Here is a 17,564-nt window from a genome sequence, read left to right on the forward strand (position 1 = left end):
GAAGAGACGCTCCCTTCCTCAGTCAGAGCCTCCCCGCCTCCCCAAATACAAGAACTCATGAAATCCCCGTAAGTGAGTGTCTTCCCTTAGTCATTCAAGGAACATTTAGAGAGCACCTGCTGTGTGCCGGGCAGTGAGTGAGTAGGTGGGCATGAGGGTTGGTAAAGAGATGGGTCAGTTGTGGCCCTGACTCAGGAGCTTAGAACAAACAGTGTTTGCTCGTGTATCAGGGATTACGGTGTGTTGGGTTACTGGGTGTGAGGGCGGGCAAACGAAGGGGTGGTGAGATGCCAGCCGACTCTCATCCTGGGGAGTGTGTGCCGTGTGTGTGTTGTGGGGAGGGTGGGAAGACGCTGCCCTGGATGAGACAGACCCTCTCTGAGGCCCGGACCTTGCCTGCTAAGCCGAGACTGACCAGCAGAGGGCGAAAGTGCTGTGGGAAAGTCAGGGACTGCGGGGAGGGAGCGAGCAGAGAGACAGAGACAGACACAGAAAAACAGAGAGACGTCTGTAGAGGCAGAGAGAGTATGTTAGTCTCTTTCGGCTGCCATAACGAAACACTGGGTGGCTTGACAAAGAAATTTTCCACAGTGCTGGAGGCTGGCAAGTCCAAGGTCAAGGTGCCAGCAAGGTAGGTTTCCTTCTGACGCCTCTTATCTTGGTTTGCAGGCTGCTGCCATCTGACTGTGTGCTCACAAGGCCTTCCTTAGTGTATGCACGCGGTGGTGTGAGGCGGGGCAGAGAGAGAGGTGGCTTTTCCTGTAAGGCAACCAGTCCTACGAGATTAGGGCCCCACCCTTATGACCTCATTTAACCTAATTACTTCCTAGAGACCCTCTCTGCAAATAGTCACACTGGGGCTTAGGGTTTTAGCCTAGGAATTCTAGGGGGCACAATTCCATCCATTGCAGAGAGAGACAAGGAGAGAAGGAAAGAAGGGGAGGGGGAGAGAGAAAGACAGAGATGGGGGTGGGGTGGGGGTGGGGAGGAGGGAAGAGCCCACGGCACTGGGTGGGATCAGAACTCCTGGTTCTGGCCCAGCTTTACCCCTAACTTTGCTGTGACCCCAAGCAGACACTTCTCTCCTTCGGAGCAGCCACATTTTCGCTTGCAAAGGAGGTAGATGTGTGTCCCACCCCATACCTACCGAAGTAGCTACAAGCTCAGAGAAAGCAACTCTTAAGGGTTCTCCCCGCTTGCCCACTATTTTCCCAATCAGTGACAAAGCAGCCCTATGAGATGGGCATTAACATTACCTCCACCTTTCAGATGAGGTCAGGCAAGTTGGGTGACTGCCCAAGGTCACACCCAGGTCTTCTGACCCTGGGGTCTAGTCAGTCGGGTGAGCGCTCTGAGAGGGCAGGAGATACAACACAGATGTGAAGGAAACTTGGAACTCCTTGGCACGGCTAAGGTGGACTTGTCGGTCTCCCACTGGGGATCTCTGCCGGGGCTTCCAGAAAACTCTGGAGAAAGGGCAAGTTTGGTGGAGGACGCTTGCAGGGAACACAGGCTTCCTAGTTAATGTTTGTGGAGCTGGTCCAGAGACTTATGAACCCAGAAGAACACTCCCTGGACATAAGGATATCAAATAAAGCTGTCCAGACAGAGGCCCCCGTCCTGCCTCGTTCGCTGGATGGTGAAGCCAACCCAGCTCTTGGCTTCCACTGCGTGGCATGTGGAGGGCTGTGTGCAAAGGAGAATCTTCTCCTTTTCGCTCAGAGACACACGAGGGACGCCTAAATCTAATAAGTTAATCTAGACTCCTAGAAACAAGATTAAATTTTCAAATAAAGGCCGGCTCTGACAGCTAAGGCATAAATCTTTTATTTAAAATAGAGACTAAACCCATTCAAATGCAATCAGCGATGACAGATGCAGATAGAAACAAGCTCCGATAGAACAGACACGGTGCGGATTTGTTCGCTCTCCGTGACACATCACGAAGGGTGACCTTAAGTGCAGCCTGAGTGTCAGCCAATGGCGGGGGACTCTGCATCCATTTCCATGCGGTGTGTTGGCCCAGGACTGTGCCAGTGGAGTTGCTGGGGGAGGTGGGAGGGAGCCAGTCTCAGAGGTCATGGTCCCATTGCTACCCCCTCAACTGCCACAAGAGGGCAGGGAAAAGGGACAGCAGGGTTTAGAGGTAGAACCCGCCTGCCATGGGTCGGGAAGATCCCCTGGAGGAGGGCATGGCAACCCACTCCAGTATTCTTGCTTGGAGAATCCCCTGGACAGAGGACCCTGGTGGGCTACAGTCCATAGAGTCACAAAGAGCTGGACATGACTGAAGCAACTTAGCATGCACGCATGGGCAGCAGCCAAGGAGCCTGAATGGGAGAAAATGGGGAGCTGTTAAGAGCAAGGGGGAGAAGGTTAAGGCAAGAGGAGAAGGTAGGTAAAGATCATTGGGACATTTCCTGCAGCTGTGGGAGGACAGTCAAAGGAAGCCCTGCAGGTTTCAAACAGACTTCCACCTCGGTTACCTATGGGTGAGCATTCCTGAGTGCCAAACACTATGCATTCCCTACACGAGCTCATCCGATCCTCACATCAAACACCTTTACAGATCACAGACTGAGCTCAGCGGGGTTAAATCCATGCCTGAATTGCTCAGCCAGTTAGTGATAGCCAGGAGCCCTCCCCAGGCGTGCTGACTCCCGTCCCTTGCTCTTCTTGACACTACATGGCTCACAGGCATCCAGAGATGCCAGGGATCTCTCAAACATGCTGGCATCTTTTTTGTTCTGACTCAGGAAAAGAACAGAGAATGACTTCTTCTAAATACCACCCTCTCTTTGAAGCTTTTGGATGCTTGCTGCCAGTTCTCTTCATAGCAGCAGAAACTCAAAGTCACACCACAAACACACATCCCTGGGGACCAGGGAGGTCCCCAAATGGATAACCCCTGAGTTCATGTTTAGGGGCATGTTTTTACAGGATGCTGCAAAAAAAAAAAAAAAAAAAAAATCCTCATTCAAGATCGTGCTTGTGTTATATAAGTTTGGGAAACACTGCCTACCATAACGGCTTCTGAGGAGTCACAAAACATTGGAATTTTAGTCTCTTGAGAAGTCCTGCAGAAAAGAAGCCTGTTTAGTCTCATTTAACCTAGCATTTCCCCAACTGATTTGAATATGAAATGTTTGTGTTTCTCTCACTAGACACAAGATCACAATAATCTATCTTCCAAGGAACCTGTTTTGGGAAACACTGATCAAAGAGTGTTTCAAGTTGGCCCATGCCAACAGCTTGGAGAAGCTCCCTGCATCTCCAACAAGTGTATTATGGGACATGAGACTTCACCATTAAATACCTGAAGCAGACGCTCAGAGAAGCCACAGTTGAGAATGGTGGTTCTCAGTCTTTTTAGGATTAGTCTCTCTGGGTAACCTGATGGAAATTCTCAATTTTTTCTTCCCCAGGTGGAGAGATGCATACATGTATATCATGTACATACACTTGAGTGTTAATTTCAGTTTTAGGGGTTCATGGGTTCTCTGTTGCCCAGAGGCCTCAGGTCATGAACCTGTTTTAAGTTATCACCAACTAAAGTCCTTGGTGCCATTGGCATCCAAACACTTGGTCCTGGGAAGAGGGCCAGGCCTTTTGAGGCAGGGCTGCTGAGAGTGTCTGGGTGAAAGGGCCAAGCATACCCCTGTCCTTCTGAAAAAGGAAGGCTAGAGGGTGGTCCCAGGTCCATGTGTTCAATGTATAGAGACCTCAACAGGATCTGGGGTGGGTGCAGAATGCACCAGGCAGCTTGGTGAGCAGAGACCCCTCTCTAGTTCTGAGGACCTTCCCAAAGACCTGTGGGGAGCCTGAAGCTCAGGGCTCTGACATCTCTTAGAGCCCCCCTAGCCTAGTCAGGAGAGTCTCTGTTGCTGCTGCTTGCCCAGCACCCATCCCCCGTGTCCCTTCTGGGTATAGAACCCTGGTTGTCCTTGGGAAACCACCCTGTGTGTGGTATGGATTGGTCAGGTCGGGCTCATGACCCAGGCTCATGACCCATGCTCATGCTGGACAGTCAGAGGATTACCATCTTTCAGGTCACATGACTTGTTTAGGGACAGACATGGGACCCAAGCCAGAACAATTAGTGCCAAAGGGATAAACGATAGAACTTTTCCTGAGAAAGAGCAGTTCTCTTGGAGATGTAGATAAAAAAAACAGTATGCTCAGAGCTGCTGGTGGCCATCTTGACCCATGAGGGGAGATTGCCTGAAAATGAATCTTCTACTGAGAAGATCAGTTGAGAGACAGAGGGCTGGGGTGTCCCAGTGAGGCTGTTTGAGACTACATCCAGTTATGACTCAGAGTAGTCCTACCCCTGCAAGGTTACATGGACCAACGCATTTCCTTTCTTGCTTAAGAGCATGTGTGTTGGATTCCTGACACTGGTAACAGAAAGAGTCCTGACACACCCTCTGTGGTTAAAAACACATTCCCAGGTCCACATCAGGTAGTTGAATTAGAATCTCCAGAAGTATAGATTGATTATCTATCTATCTATATGTAGATATACATATCTTCCTAGGTAATCTAATGATCTAACAGCTCTCAGTTCAGTTCAGTTGCTTAGTCACGTCCGACTCTTGGTGACCCCATGGACTGCAGCACACCAAGCTTCCCTGCCAATCACCAAGTCCTGGAGCTTGCTCAAACTCATGTCCATCAAGTCGATGATACCATCCAACCATCTCATCCTCTGTCGTCCCCTTCTCCTCCTGCCTTCAATCTTTCCCAATATCAGGGTCTTTTCCAAAGAGTCACTTCTTCGCATCAGGTGGCCAAAGTACTGGAGCTTCAGCTTCAGCATCAGTTCTTCCAGTGAATATTCAGGACTGATTTCCTTTAGGGCTGACTGGTCTGATCTAAAAGCTCTAGTTGTGATCATTTCTCCTGCCTTTATACCATTGAGGGTACAAGATGCCCAGCAGGGGATTCCAAGATTATTCACATGTGGAATTTATCCAGCACAAGCCCTGGAGTCAAGATGTTTTACATGGTTGGTTCTTGGTTTATTCCCATTCTCAAGCCCTCAAATAGCATTAAGAATCATGTGATTTGGACAGCTTCTCAACTTAGCACAGAAACGAGAAACTGCTCTGTGTTAATCAAGACTCATCTCCTCATCTTCCTGTACTCACAGCTGGACCACACCCCCTATAACCTCTTGTAGATTGGTGAGGCCATGAGCTTGGTTCTGATGAATAGAATGTGAGCAGAAGTGATGTGTACCACTTCCAGACTCAGCTTATGAAAATCTCCCTAGGTATTCTTCATGGTTTTTCCTTTTGGCTTGATGCAGATAAACGTGGGAACTTTAGAAGCTGTGTTGTAAGGTGGCAGAGCCATGAGGAGGAAGGACCCTGGGTACCAGAATCGCTCTGGGAAGTGAGCTTCATGGCTATCAGGAATTCCTGTTTGGGGCTGTACACAAGCTAGGTTGTGTTAAGTCACTGGGAATTTGGGGTTGATCTGTTACCGTTATTTAACAATTGGATTTTTTTTCCATGCGTGGATCCATCTGTGTTTTATAAAATCTCTGGGTGACAGTCTGGGAATGGCATCTTTTTAATTTTCTTAAATATAAATTTATTTATTTTAATTGGAGGCTAATTACTTTACAATATTGTATTGGTTTTGCCATCTTACAGGTGACAATGCTTTTCCTAGCTTAAGTGGTTGGCAGGAGAACAGAAAATGGTTCTAAGAAGAGCAGTTTGATGCAGATGTGAAGAGATTATGATGATGACTCTTTCCTTGGCCCTGGCCCCCTTCTTATAGTTCACACACGTCTGTAGTTAGAGCTCGTCCATGGGACTCAGCATCCATCTTCTCACCCTCTCTGTCCCCAGTCCTTTCCCGGGGAAGACTCTAGGGGCTCTGCCTCTGTCCCTGGTGTTGAATCCAGTGGGGTTTAAAGAGCCTTGCCACCGAATCACCCTGGACTTAAACCTGAGAACTGGGGTTTACTTCTAAACATTTGTTCCCTTGGAAAGTCTTTTAACCTCTCCAAATGTTAATTTCCTTATCTGTAAAATGGAAAACTATACTTTCCTCATGAGAGTGTTGTGAAGATTAAATAACGTGGAGAAACCACTGGTGCAGTAGGGGTGTCATTTTATATCCCTTCCCTCCCCACTTAAAAATTATTGAACCATCTCATCTCCTCCCTCCCCTCTCACCAAGAACAGCAGGTGAGCTGAGGACAGTTCACACTTAGGTGAATCCCGACTTCAAGGGTCAGCTCTATCATTCACTGAGTTTGAGTGGATTAAGAGGAGAAAAGTGACCAGATTCTAAAGAGACTATCTCTCATGATTCTAGCTGCTATAGGCTACAAAGAGTTACAGAATTTTCTAACATTTAATGGAAATAGAAATTTGAGGGAAAGTTTTTTTGTTGTTGTTCCTGTAGTTTCTTCATTTGTAAAGTGGGGTGGCGGGGGGTGGTTGGTGGCAACTTGGTTTTTTCCAACCACATTGCAAAAGGACACCTTTTAGTATTCTCACCACTCATGGATCCTCTTCTTTGTAAAGATTTTGTCAACTAAACACACTGTGCCTATTAAGGAATAACTAATTCATTTCCCCAATTTTATTAATAAAAGACATTTAGAAGTGATTGTGCAATAAAAACAGTATTAAGCTTCCCCGTTTAATGAGGTGGCTGATGCTTTAGTTAGTCTGTGTGGCCTCATTATCGGCTAATGTGTGGATTCCCTTAGGTTTTCTGAATTTTTGCCAGGAATTCATGGAACCCAATGCTACTTCTGTGAACCTCAGTGCAGGAGTCATTGCTTTCAGTGGGCTCTCAGGATCCTTCAAGCCCTGACCTGATTCTGTTGAGCTCTGATATACCTGGAGCAGGGAGCAGAATGGCCTGGGAGAAGAGGAAGGATAGGAAGCTGTTGTGGAGAAGCAGCATGTACCTTGGGGATCGGAACTGTAGGGACATCCCCTGGCATTTAGTTTAATGCACATCTGGGATATGGAATGTACAATCCATACTACTTCCTTCACAAAGGATGTAGCAAGTGACACACACACACACACACACACACACACAGAAAGATTGGAAAACTGGTTTATTAATGAAAACATGCTTGCCAAGGAAAACAGTTGCCTCCCTTTCTGTCAACACTCTCTTGCACACAACATAGGAAGCTGATTTTAAATAAGAAGGATGTTTGGTGGGTATAAAACTAGAGTTAGGGAATCTGTAATTTTAATGGCATTGTCTTCAAACTATGATGGCTGTTGGGATATAACTTCTGGGAGGTTTTGTTCAGGCCCTTTCAGGAATGGAGACCCCTTCTGTCCCAGGTCGTGCTGGAAGCAACCCACCAATGCTTTACCTTTGGGTTCTGCCCTCCACTTGACCTGCTAACAGGGAACCCCCTGAGATACTCAAGTTGCTGCAGTTCTTACCTGCTTGGTGGGCTTCAGTGAAGCTTCTCTTAGTATGGGGAAACATTGGCTCCTTCTTCATGTGGCTGGCCTCCTTTTGTAGTATCAGTGGGTTTCAGCCTCAATGGTGCCACCTCAAGTTAGGATGACAGCCATTCTGTATTTGAACTGATGTCATTCTGACATCAAAGCCCATTCTCTTGACCACAACCCTATCCTGCCTTTCTAAGGCACCTGGCCCTTGAACTCTAGAGCCACAGCTCCTCTTAGCCTGCCCTGTTCAGAAAGCTCAGCCAGGGGGCCAGGGACCCGGTGCAGGAGGAGTCATCCCCCAGGGTGGTCTGATCTTGCCTCTGGCTCTGCAGTCTCAGAACAGCAGAGCATCTGCTCTCCTCCCAAGGTCTCAGGGCTCGGTTGCTCCCCTGGTTTATGAGCTGAGTAGGTGGAGGCCCGGTCTGACCTTTCCAGTCACTTCTCTCTGCTCATCACTGTAGTTGCTACAGAAAAATGAACGTCTTTTATGTTTTTCCAACTGCCGAGAACACAGCAGCTGTTGGTGAGGACTAGATGTGTGATCTTCTGTGAGCCTGGGACCTCACCCTTCCTGCCGCCTGCCACTGCCACAGCCCACATGCTGAGCAGAAGCCTGGTGAGACTTCCCCTGGGTCCAGGACTAAAGCTCCACAAGAAGGAGAGAAGCCCAGAGGGCTACACAAGACCCACAGCAGCCATTTAACTTTTAAATCTGCTGCCAGCAGCCTGGTCTCCTCTCTTGCTCTCAATCCCAGCCATTGCCCCGATCTTCCTGGCCAGTTCACTCTGCCCCCAACCGGGGCTGTTGCCTCCCAGACCAGGCACGACTCTCCTACCTCCAGCGCTCAGCGTCCCCATGTCCTTCCAGGCCACCCTCTCCCTCCCATGGCCTCTGCCGGGGATGAACTGCTCCTACCTGGTTCATTTTATGATGGGCGTTGTGTGTTTCTCTCCTCTATTGTGGCCCCTTAATTTCAGTCTTGGGTTCTGTTTATTTGCAGGCTTTCTTCTCCTAAAAACAAAAACAAAACCAAACCCAACAACAACACCAAGGACTATTGTCTGTATCTTGAGAAATTATAGAACCCTCCTCTTCTTTCTGCACTGCTGGGTACATTTCTTGTTCCTACCCAAATGACCTGCCAAGGTGAGAATGTTAATTTATCTATCTGAGTGGGAATATGCCAATATCACCCTGCAATAAGGGTGCTGGCACTTAGAATAAAACTCGAACTCCTCATGATCAGCCCCCATTCACCCTGACCTCATCTCCCATCTCTCCTCATCGCCAGCTAAGCTCGGGTCACACAACCTGGCCTCTGGTCCTCAGGTGTGCCAAGCCTGCTTCTGCTCCGGCCTTTGCACCCACCATTCCTTCTGCCTACAGCACTTGCCCTGCACCCTGGCAGACTGGCTCCTTCCCAGCATGTGGGCTCAGCTCAGCTCAGCTCAGCCTTCTCCCTCTTGTCCACACTGCCCAGTGTCTCTCTATTGGAATATATTTTCCTGGTACATTCTTCTTGCTGCACTTACCAGTTTCAGAAAGCCTTTCTTTAAAAAGTTAGTTTCACTTTGTTGTCTTCATCCTCCACTTGGGCGGGGATCTTGCTCATCTTGTTTTGCTGTATTCTTAATGCCCAAGAGTGCTGGGTTCACAGGAAGCACTTCACTTCTGATGAATGAATAACGGTAGGGTGATCACACACCAGTATCATCTGCAGATGTCTGTCCTTCCCCTGTTTGGGGAGTTTCTACCCCAGCACCCCTGTTTTGCCTTTAGCATGGAATATCCCTGGTAGCTCAGTTGGTAAAGAATCTGCCTGCAGTGCAAGAGACCTGTGTTCGATCCCTGGATTGGGAAGATCCCCTGGAGAAGGAAATGACAACCCACTTCACTATTTTTGCCTGGAAAACCCTATGGACAGAGGAGCCTGGCAGGTTACAGCCCATGGGATTGCAAAGAGTCAGACACAACTTAGCGAATAAGCCACTACATGTGAATGAAGTAAATTAAAGGGCCCCTCACCCACTAGATTACCTTCTAAGGGGACAGACCAAGCTGTGTGTTTCTCTGACTCCCCAGCATCTTGAAGCTGTTCAAAGCGCCTGCTGAACTGAATAGAATCCTTTGAAAGTACTGCGTCCACTTTGGTAATTGAGGAAGAAGGGCCTGTCTGGTCCTTTGAATGTACCTTGCTGGACAAACCAACACCTGGCGTTCTCATTCTCAGTTGTGGGTTCCGGGTCATGGGGGTGCAAAGGCTGCATCTCGCACACTAGACCTGTTGATGGAAATGGGGAGAATCTTCCTAACGTGCAGAGTGTCAGAGGAGCGGCACCGCATCCTTCTGACACTTGAAAATTGCCAATTTGAAAGATTCCTTCTCACTTGTCAGGAGTCCAGGCCTCCCCTGCACAGACGGCTCCCAGGCCTCACTCCCCTAGGTGGGATTTCCCACTGCCCCTGAGCCAGCCCACCGGTATCTTTGAGACCCACTGTTGGCACAGCAACTCAAGCGTCCTAGGCACTTGGTTTCAGAATGTTTTGTCAGGACTCTTTCAGTTACAAGTGACTTTTAAAAGGAATATATTGGTTCAGGCACAGAAAAGATGTTGAGTAGGGGTTGCTTCAGGCATGGCTGGATCCAGGGGACTCTGTATGATTCTTTTCATGGGGTCTCCCCATGTGGCAGCTGTTAGGGGAAAGGTGGCCCCTAGAAGCCTTAACATCCTCCATCTAGTCCAGCTGTCCAAATGTTGCTCAATCCATTTCTGCCACCCCTTTTCATGTTCCTTAAATCAGCCAGGCATACTCTTGCCTTAGGATATTTGCACTATTCCAAGTGCCCAGAAATCCCTTCCTTCTCTGCTTCACAGCTGTGTATAACATTCCTTTACCTCCCACAAAGTGGCAGTTGCTCAGTTGTGTCCGACTCCGTGTGACCCCATGGACTGTAGCCTGCCAGGCTCCTCTGTCCAGGATTGCCTAGGAATTCTCTAGGCAAGAGTACTGGAGTGGTTAGCCATTCCATTCTCCAGGAGATCTTTCTGACCCAGGGATCGAATCTGGGTCTCCTGCATTGCAGGCAGATTCTTTACCATCTCAGCTACCAGGGAAGCTTTACCTCCCACAAAGCTTTGCTCAGATTTACCTTCTGAGGCTGCACCTGACCACCCAATTTAAAACTGGACTGCCTCTCCCTAGCATTCGCAGTCCTTACCTTGCTCATCCTCTGCCTGCTCCATAGCAATGAGTGCCTTCTCACTTACTCCACATGGTAGTTACTATCTCATTGTCCTCTAGCCCACTGGAATGTCTGTTTCATTCACCAAAATTTTTTCATCAGGGACAATATTTTTTTCACCAAGGACCTAGTAGAGTCATGTCATATAGCAGTTGCTCAATTTGTTGGGTGAATGAATGAAGCAGAAAGAAATCAATTCAACATCTACACATTGGAAATAAAGCAAATTAAAAACTCAGCCCTTTGGGAACCTCACTTTATGGTTGGCGAAGGCAGAGAATAAGTGAGATTTTTAGAAAGTAGTAAATACATGGAGTTTCAGGTGACAACAAGTGCTGGGCGGGCAGACACAGCAAGTGTCCACAGTTAAGATGAGACCTAGTTCCTTTTGTATGCTGAGAACCTGGCAAGGATGAGATGATTCTTGGCTGCTCTGCTGTTTTGATATTACTCTTTTTGAAAGGGAGACAGGATAAGCACATTGCTAATGACAGTAATAAAGCATCTCCCAGATTTGTTTACAGGTTGTGTTTGCTTTTATTTTCATTTCCTTCCCGGTTCAATTCAGGAGCAGGCATGGGCAGCCCCCTGCCATTCCACATTCCCCTGACATTTCCCACTCACATGGTGTAAATGAAGAAATATGCAAACAGGGCTGGGAGCTGCTGGTGTTTGGAGCCCCTCTTGGGGGCGGCTGCTGTGTGAAGAAGAAGCGACCCAAACCAATAAGCGGGTATTGATTTGCATTGGCATTAATGTCTTTTTGTATCGACACAAGTATTTTATCAAAACCAGCCTGGGGGGAACATCCATCTTCATATTGACTTAAATAGAAGATATTACAGTGTGGGTGTTCTATCTACACACTGTAGACCTCTGCATACAAATACAGATGCATAATCAATATTTCATCATCAAATTATGATCTGGCTTTTGATGTTTTGCAAAGAGAATCTTAATAAGAGTTGGGGGCTTCTGTTAGCCATCCTTGTGTGGGCAGCAGGAAAAGACCCCTCTGGCTAGAGGAGGGATATGGTGGGAGCATTTGTAGACCAGAAAGCTGCCTCAGTTTTGCTGTTTGAGGCTCAGTCGTGGACATGCTCTAGGCCTGTTCATTTATCTACCCTGTGGCCCCCATTGCTGGACCATATCCAGACCCTCTTCAATCCCTTTCATCACTTCTGCATACCCTTCGGCTAGCTTCGCTGTACGCTTGCCTCCAGTGGTCAGCAGGTGCCACTCTTGTGCTTCTGGAACCACTTTAACTGTGAGAGTTGAGAGCTGAAGGCACTGAGTTTTCTGTCCCCCTGGAGTGGTCCCCAGGCAGAGACTGAGGAGTGGGCGTAGGAAAGCCCAGCTCCCTGGGTCAAGCTCCTGAGGTATCAGCTGGAAACTGCCCCCGGCTTTGATCCTGCTCCTGTTCTTCCCCTCCCCACTTTCTTGCCTACTTCTGCTTCCCCCACAGGGGACCCCCAGGAGCACTTCATACTTGGCACTTGCATGGGAAGCCTTGTCTGCTCCAAGTCTGACTCTGCACATGCCACCCATTCCCTGTGTCTGTTTATGGAGTCTTTCCTGTGCTCCAGGCACTGTGATAGCACTTAGGGACAGGACAATGAGGGAGTACTGATAGATACGGCCCATATCTCTGTGTCAGTTTTGGTACTTTAGATGGACTATTAAAAAAAAAAAAGGAAATCTCACGTGGACAGGAAATCAGAGGGCTCCAGGACCCTCACAATTCATTAGCACCATGCACCTGGTTCTTCCACCTCTCTGCTCAGCCAGGCACGGGGCTGGCTTCACCCTCGGGCTGGGAACAGGAGGCTGTGGCACTTGGAGCCAGCATCTCTTCTTGGGCCTTTCTCTTTAAAGCTGGGACACTTTCCTAGGTCCCTGTCTACCCTAGCAGGATGATCTTTGTCTCATTGGCCTGATGTAGGTCACATGCTGCTTCCTGAGCCTGTCCCTGGCAAGGGGGTAGAATTACCCTTGGGCCAGTCAGGTCCACCCTGGGGCCTGGGGGTTGAGGTGGTTTCTCCAGAGGCTTAGGGGATGTTCGAGGGGGTGGACTGCTGAACGCAATGGCCAGAGTTCTGTTAGGAGAGAAGGAGGGTTGATGCTGGGTGGGAACCGCTGTTCCTCTGTTGCTCTGCCTTCTAGATTCCTTCCTGCACCTCCCTCTGGCCACCACTTAACACCCACTGTCTGTTCATGCAGTTTGGTCTGTCTACATGGTGACTCCCCAAGGGCAGCAGTCTGTTTTGCTTACCCCTGTATCCCTATGAATAGCCCAGTATCACACATATAATTATGCTCAATAAATATCTGGTGAATAAGTGAATGGGAATAATAAAGGGACTGAACGAGTGCATGAATGAACATCTGTGATTTGAAGAGCAGATGCGAAGAGATAGTGAGGAGGTTTCCCATCCCCCTCCAGTGGGGCATGCCATGTGATGATGGCAGGGCAAATGGACCGCTCCCAGAAGGAGCTGGGATACAGCAGGAGGGACTCCATCCCAGGCAGCGAGGGCCCTGGCTTTGGGTGAGAAAGGCTGGGGCTCACCTGGGCTCTGACACCGACTTTAGGTATTACCTCTGCTCCCTGGGTCTCACCACTGTTTTTCCAAAGATTTATTAATTTTTTAATCTCTGGTTGTTCTGGGTCTTCATTGTTGTGCTGTCTCTAGTGGGGGTTGCTCTCTAGTTGCGGTGCACGAGCTTCTCGTTGCGGTGGTGTCTCTTGTTGCAGAGCACAGGCTCTAGGCACACGGGCTTGAGGAGTTGTGGCTCCCGGACTCTAGAGCTCAGGCTCAGCAGTTGTGGCATGGGTGATCTTCCCAGACCAAGGACTGAACCGCTGTCTCTTGCACTGCAAGGCAGATTCTTACCCACTGGACCACCAGGGAAGCCCCTCTTTCTTATACTTTTAATTGGAAGATAACTGCTTTACAATGTTGTGTTGGCTTCTGCCATACAAAAACAGTAATCAGCTACAAATAAATTTATATATATATATACACACACACACACACACACACACACACACATATATATATATATATACATACACGCTCCCTCTTGAGCCTTCTTCCTATCAGCCCCCAACCCACTCCTCTCTGTTGTCAAAGAGCATTGATCTGATCTCCCTGTGTTATACAATGACTTCCCACTAGCTATCTATTTTACACATGGTAGTGAATATATGTAAATGCTACTCTCTCAATTTGTCCCATGGACCTCACTACTTTCTCGAGAGAAATTGGGAGGATCCGATCATTGACCAATTTGTTGGACACTTATTACCTGAAGATGGCAGGATACATGCAGGAAAAGCAGAGGATGTGATGCAGGCATCTGGGTGTGGATCTGGCTGTGGGGCTTAGAGCTGGGTCTTTAAACTAAGGTTGAAGGGTGAGGTTTGAGGGATGCACAACTGGGCAGCTGGAGGTGGAAATGGGGACGCGTTGCAGGCAGAGAGAAAAAAGCAGGTAGACAGACCTTGGGCAGGCTTGTTTGAGGAAAACAAGGCTGGCCTGGCATGAACTAGGGGTGGGGAGTGGTGCGTGGTAGGAGACAAGGCAGCGAGATCAGTGGGAGCCCAAGCCAGGAGGCGGGACAGCAGAGGCTTTATGCTTTATTCTCAGGGTAGCAGACATCACTGGTGAGCCTGGGAGCGGAGGGGAGGGGAGGGGAAAGGAGATGGAGGGTAGACGAGGTGAGGGGCTGCTGCAGTCTCCCAGCTGGAGGTGAGGTGGCTTAGAGCAGTGCAGTGCAGTGACAATCACAAAGGAGAGAAAAGGCCTGACTGGAGAGGTCCTCAGGAAGCGATCTGGTAGCAGGGAGCCTGAGATTCTGTCTTGGCTGGGTGTCAAGGACACGTGCCCTGCCCTGCTTCTTGAGCAGTGTAAACCAGGCTCTCCTCATCCAGGAGAGAAGCTTTCTTTCACCCCGTGCCCAGGGAAGGAAGGGGTGAATCAAGCATAATGCAGTTAAGAAATACTATGTAATCAATCATGCTAGCTTAAATTAAATGCAGTGTTCAAACGTGTTGCCTAACGTTTTTTCCATATCAAGCAGAGGCCAGGGTGGATAACCAGCATATTTAAAGTATCACTATTTGAAGCTGGAGAAAGGCATCCTCATTATTTTTAGTGAATGAGAAGGTTTTTTGAGGGGAGGGAATAAGGGAAATGTTTTGGGGCATAAATTCTAGAAAAACTGACTTTTTCTAAACTCTGTCCAAAATGAGGTATAATGTCATGGCAAGTGTGTGGAATTTGGAGTTGGAAGGCTACACATGAATCCCACTCATGCTGTGTGACCTTTGGTCATTAGCCTCTCTGATTCTTATTTATTTATTTTTGCCTCTAAGATGGGGATGATAACAGTTGCTTCAGACGGTGACTGTGGGTATGAAATGAAATAATGTTAGTGGAAGTGCTTTATCAGCTGCAAAGCACTATTAAATGAAAGGATTATCAAAAAAGTATTTTTTTAAGGAAAAGATAAATAACTGGAAGATATTATGGAATTAATGTTAGTTAATTCATTAACTAACGTGTTAGCTAACATCTAAGGGGTGTGTTAATGTCTTTATCCTTAGGAGACACATACCAAAGTGTTTAGGAGTGAAATGTTAAGATGTCTAGAACATTCAAATTGTTCAGCAGAATCCAAAATTGCACAGCCCAATGCATTATCTGTCTATATGTACATCTCCATCTATTTATATCTATATCCATATATTGAAAGACATAAGGAAAATGTGATATAACATTAACCACTGGGGAATCTAGCTGAAGGGCACGAGTGTTTATTAAGTTATTCTAAACTTTTCAGTAGATTTGAAAACTTTCAAAATAAAAAGCAGGAGGAAAAGCCACTTAAAACTGGACTGTAGATCTAAGTACAAAAGGTGGAACCAGTACCTTAGGAGGCCACCAAAGGCAGTGTCTTCCTGCCCTTGGCCTTCAGTAGGAAATGGCAGTCAGGGTACATGGGGCCTGGCAGGGATGGAGTGGAAGGAAGAAAAGCCCCATTTCTCTTCCTGCTCCCTCCTGTCTCTTCCTGGTGCCTCCCACAGGCTGAACCCACTCAGATGCCAAGGGCAGAGCCTGATGATGAAATCTGTGGGCATCAGCCTCCAAGGGCATGAAGCTGGGAGCACGGCGGAGGATGGATTCAAAGAGACCGGAGAATGACCAGCTCCCTCCTTCTCCAGCAACGGGCAGGCAGATACTCATTTCTTTCAGTTCTCCTAAGGCTAAGTCACAGGAAAATGACATCGTCCTGACCAAACCTTCACCTGGATTAAATCATGTGCTGCTGCGGCTGCTGATTTTCAACCCCCACCCCACCCTGAAAGGACTTCAGGGTGGACGATAGAAATGAGGCACTCCGTGCTCCTTGGGGTGGGTGGGTGGGACAGGGGGGACTTCAGATAGGTATTTTCAGGAGCTGATTTTATGCGACCAATTCTTATATCTTTGGGAAATACATTCTAGAGAAGTACCAAAATCCTTCATGGTGAAGACTGCTCCTCATGCCTAGGAAAAGCTTCATAAGACAAGTAGAAACTTTCTGGAAAAATATGTGCTTGATTGCATGTACTCCCTCTTCTCTTGGTGGCTCACTGGTAAAGAATCCACCTGCAATGCAGGAGACCCCGGTTCAATTCCTGGGTCAGGAAGAGCCCCTGGAGAGAGGACAGTCTACCCACTTCAGTATTCTTGGACTTCCCTGGTGGCTCAGATGGTAAAGAATCTGCCTGCAGCGCAGGAGACCTGGGTTCTGTTCCTGAGTTAGGAAGATCCGCTGGAGGAGGGCATGGCAACCCACACCAGTGTTCCTGCCTGGAGAATTCCATGGACAGAGGAGCCTGGCAGGTTATAGTCTGTGGGGTCGCAAAGAGTCAGACACGACTGAGCAACTAAGCACAGCACCTCTTCACCAAAATCATATATATACTGACAGCTTCCTGGACTCTTTGGAGCAGTCTCTCAGAGCTATCTGAGGTGCTGTCTCCTGGGCTGCAGGCCTCATTTTGCCCCAAATAAAACTTAACTCGCAACTCTCGTGTTGTGCATTTTTTTAAGTCAATAGACATGATGCCAGAGACTACTGCAGCCATGCTGCCACCATGATGGAGGGAAGGCCAAGTGGGTGGCAGAGCAGCCCGTTACAATTCTGTGCCCAAATCCAATGGTTGTGGGGGCTTCCCATATGTACATGCATGCTAAGTCACTTTAGTCATGTCTGATTCTTTGCGACCCCAAGGACTGTAGCTTGCCAGTCTCCTCTGTCCATGGGATTTTCCAGGCATGAATACTGGAGTGGGTTGCCATGCCCTCCTCCAGGGGATCTTCCTGACCCAGGGATCGAACCTGCAAGTCCTGCGGCTCCTGTACTGCAAGCGGATTCTTTACCGCTGAGCCACTGGGGAAGCCCAGGTGTTTCCCACATAATCAAGCAATACTCTGACACCAGGCATGTGTCCCATAATTCCTGATGCTGCATCAGATCCCATAGGTTAAGGTCTCCATCCTCCAAGGCTGCCTCACATCACACTTGAGATGCCAATCACAGCCCAGCTTGCTCTTGACTGGCTGTAGGTCAGAGGTTCCAATGAATCCCTGCTTTGGATCCATTAATTTGCTGGAGTGGCTCAAAAAACTCAGAAAAAAGAGTTTACTTACTAGATTACAGATTTATTATAAAAGGATAAAATACAGGAACAGTCAGACAGAAGAGACGCACAGGGCAGCGTTGAGAAAGGGCAGGAGACTTCCAAACCCTCTCCAGGCACACCACTCTCCCCAAATTGCCATGTGCTTGCTCTCTGAACCCCAACCTTCTGGGTTTTTAT

At 48.2% G+C, this 17,564-nt stretch overlaps 1 long non-coding RNA gene across 2 annotated transcripts in view; it reads right to left on the reverse strand.

The window, feature by feature from the left end:
• Nucleotides 1-2,312: 2,312 nt before the first annotated feature.
• LOC113875366 overlaps nucleotides 2,313-17,564 on the reverse strand; it is a 78,812-nt gene continuing 63,560 nt past the window's right edge. Inside the window, exons 1-5 of one of the 2 annotated variants that reach the window (XR_003506228.1) lie at nucleotides 9,487-10,425; nucleotides 8,982-9,120; nucleotides 8,365-8,460; nucleotides 7,437-7,549; nucleotides 2,313-2,352 (exon numbers count right to left, since the gene is read on the reverse strand). This is a non-coding gene — a long non-coding RNA (uncharacterized LOC113875366). Of the gene's footprint in view, nucleotides 2,353-7,436; nucleotides 7,550-8,364; nucleotides 8,461-8,981; nucleotides 9,121-9,486; nucleotides 10,426-17,564 lie in introns of those variants that run through there. The other variant, XR_003506227.1, reaches the window with a different exon arrangement.

Source organism: Bos indicus x Bos taurus, chromosome 18, assembly GCF_003369695.1.
Source record: "Bos indicus x Bos taurus breed Angus x Brahman F1 hybrid chromosome 18, Bos_hybrid_MaternalHap_v2.0, whole genome shotgun sequence".
NCBI lineage: Eukaryota > Metazoa > Chordata > Mammalia > Artiodactyla > Bovidae > Bos > Bos indicus x Bos taurus.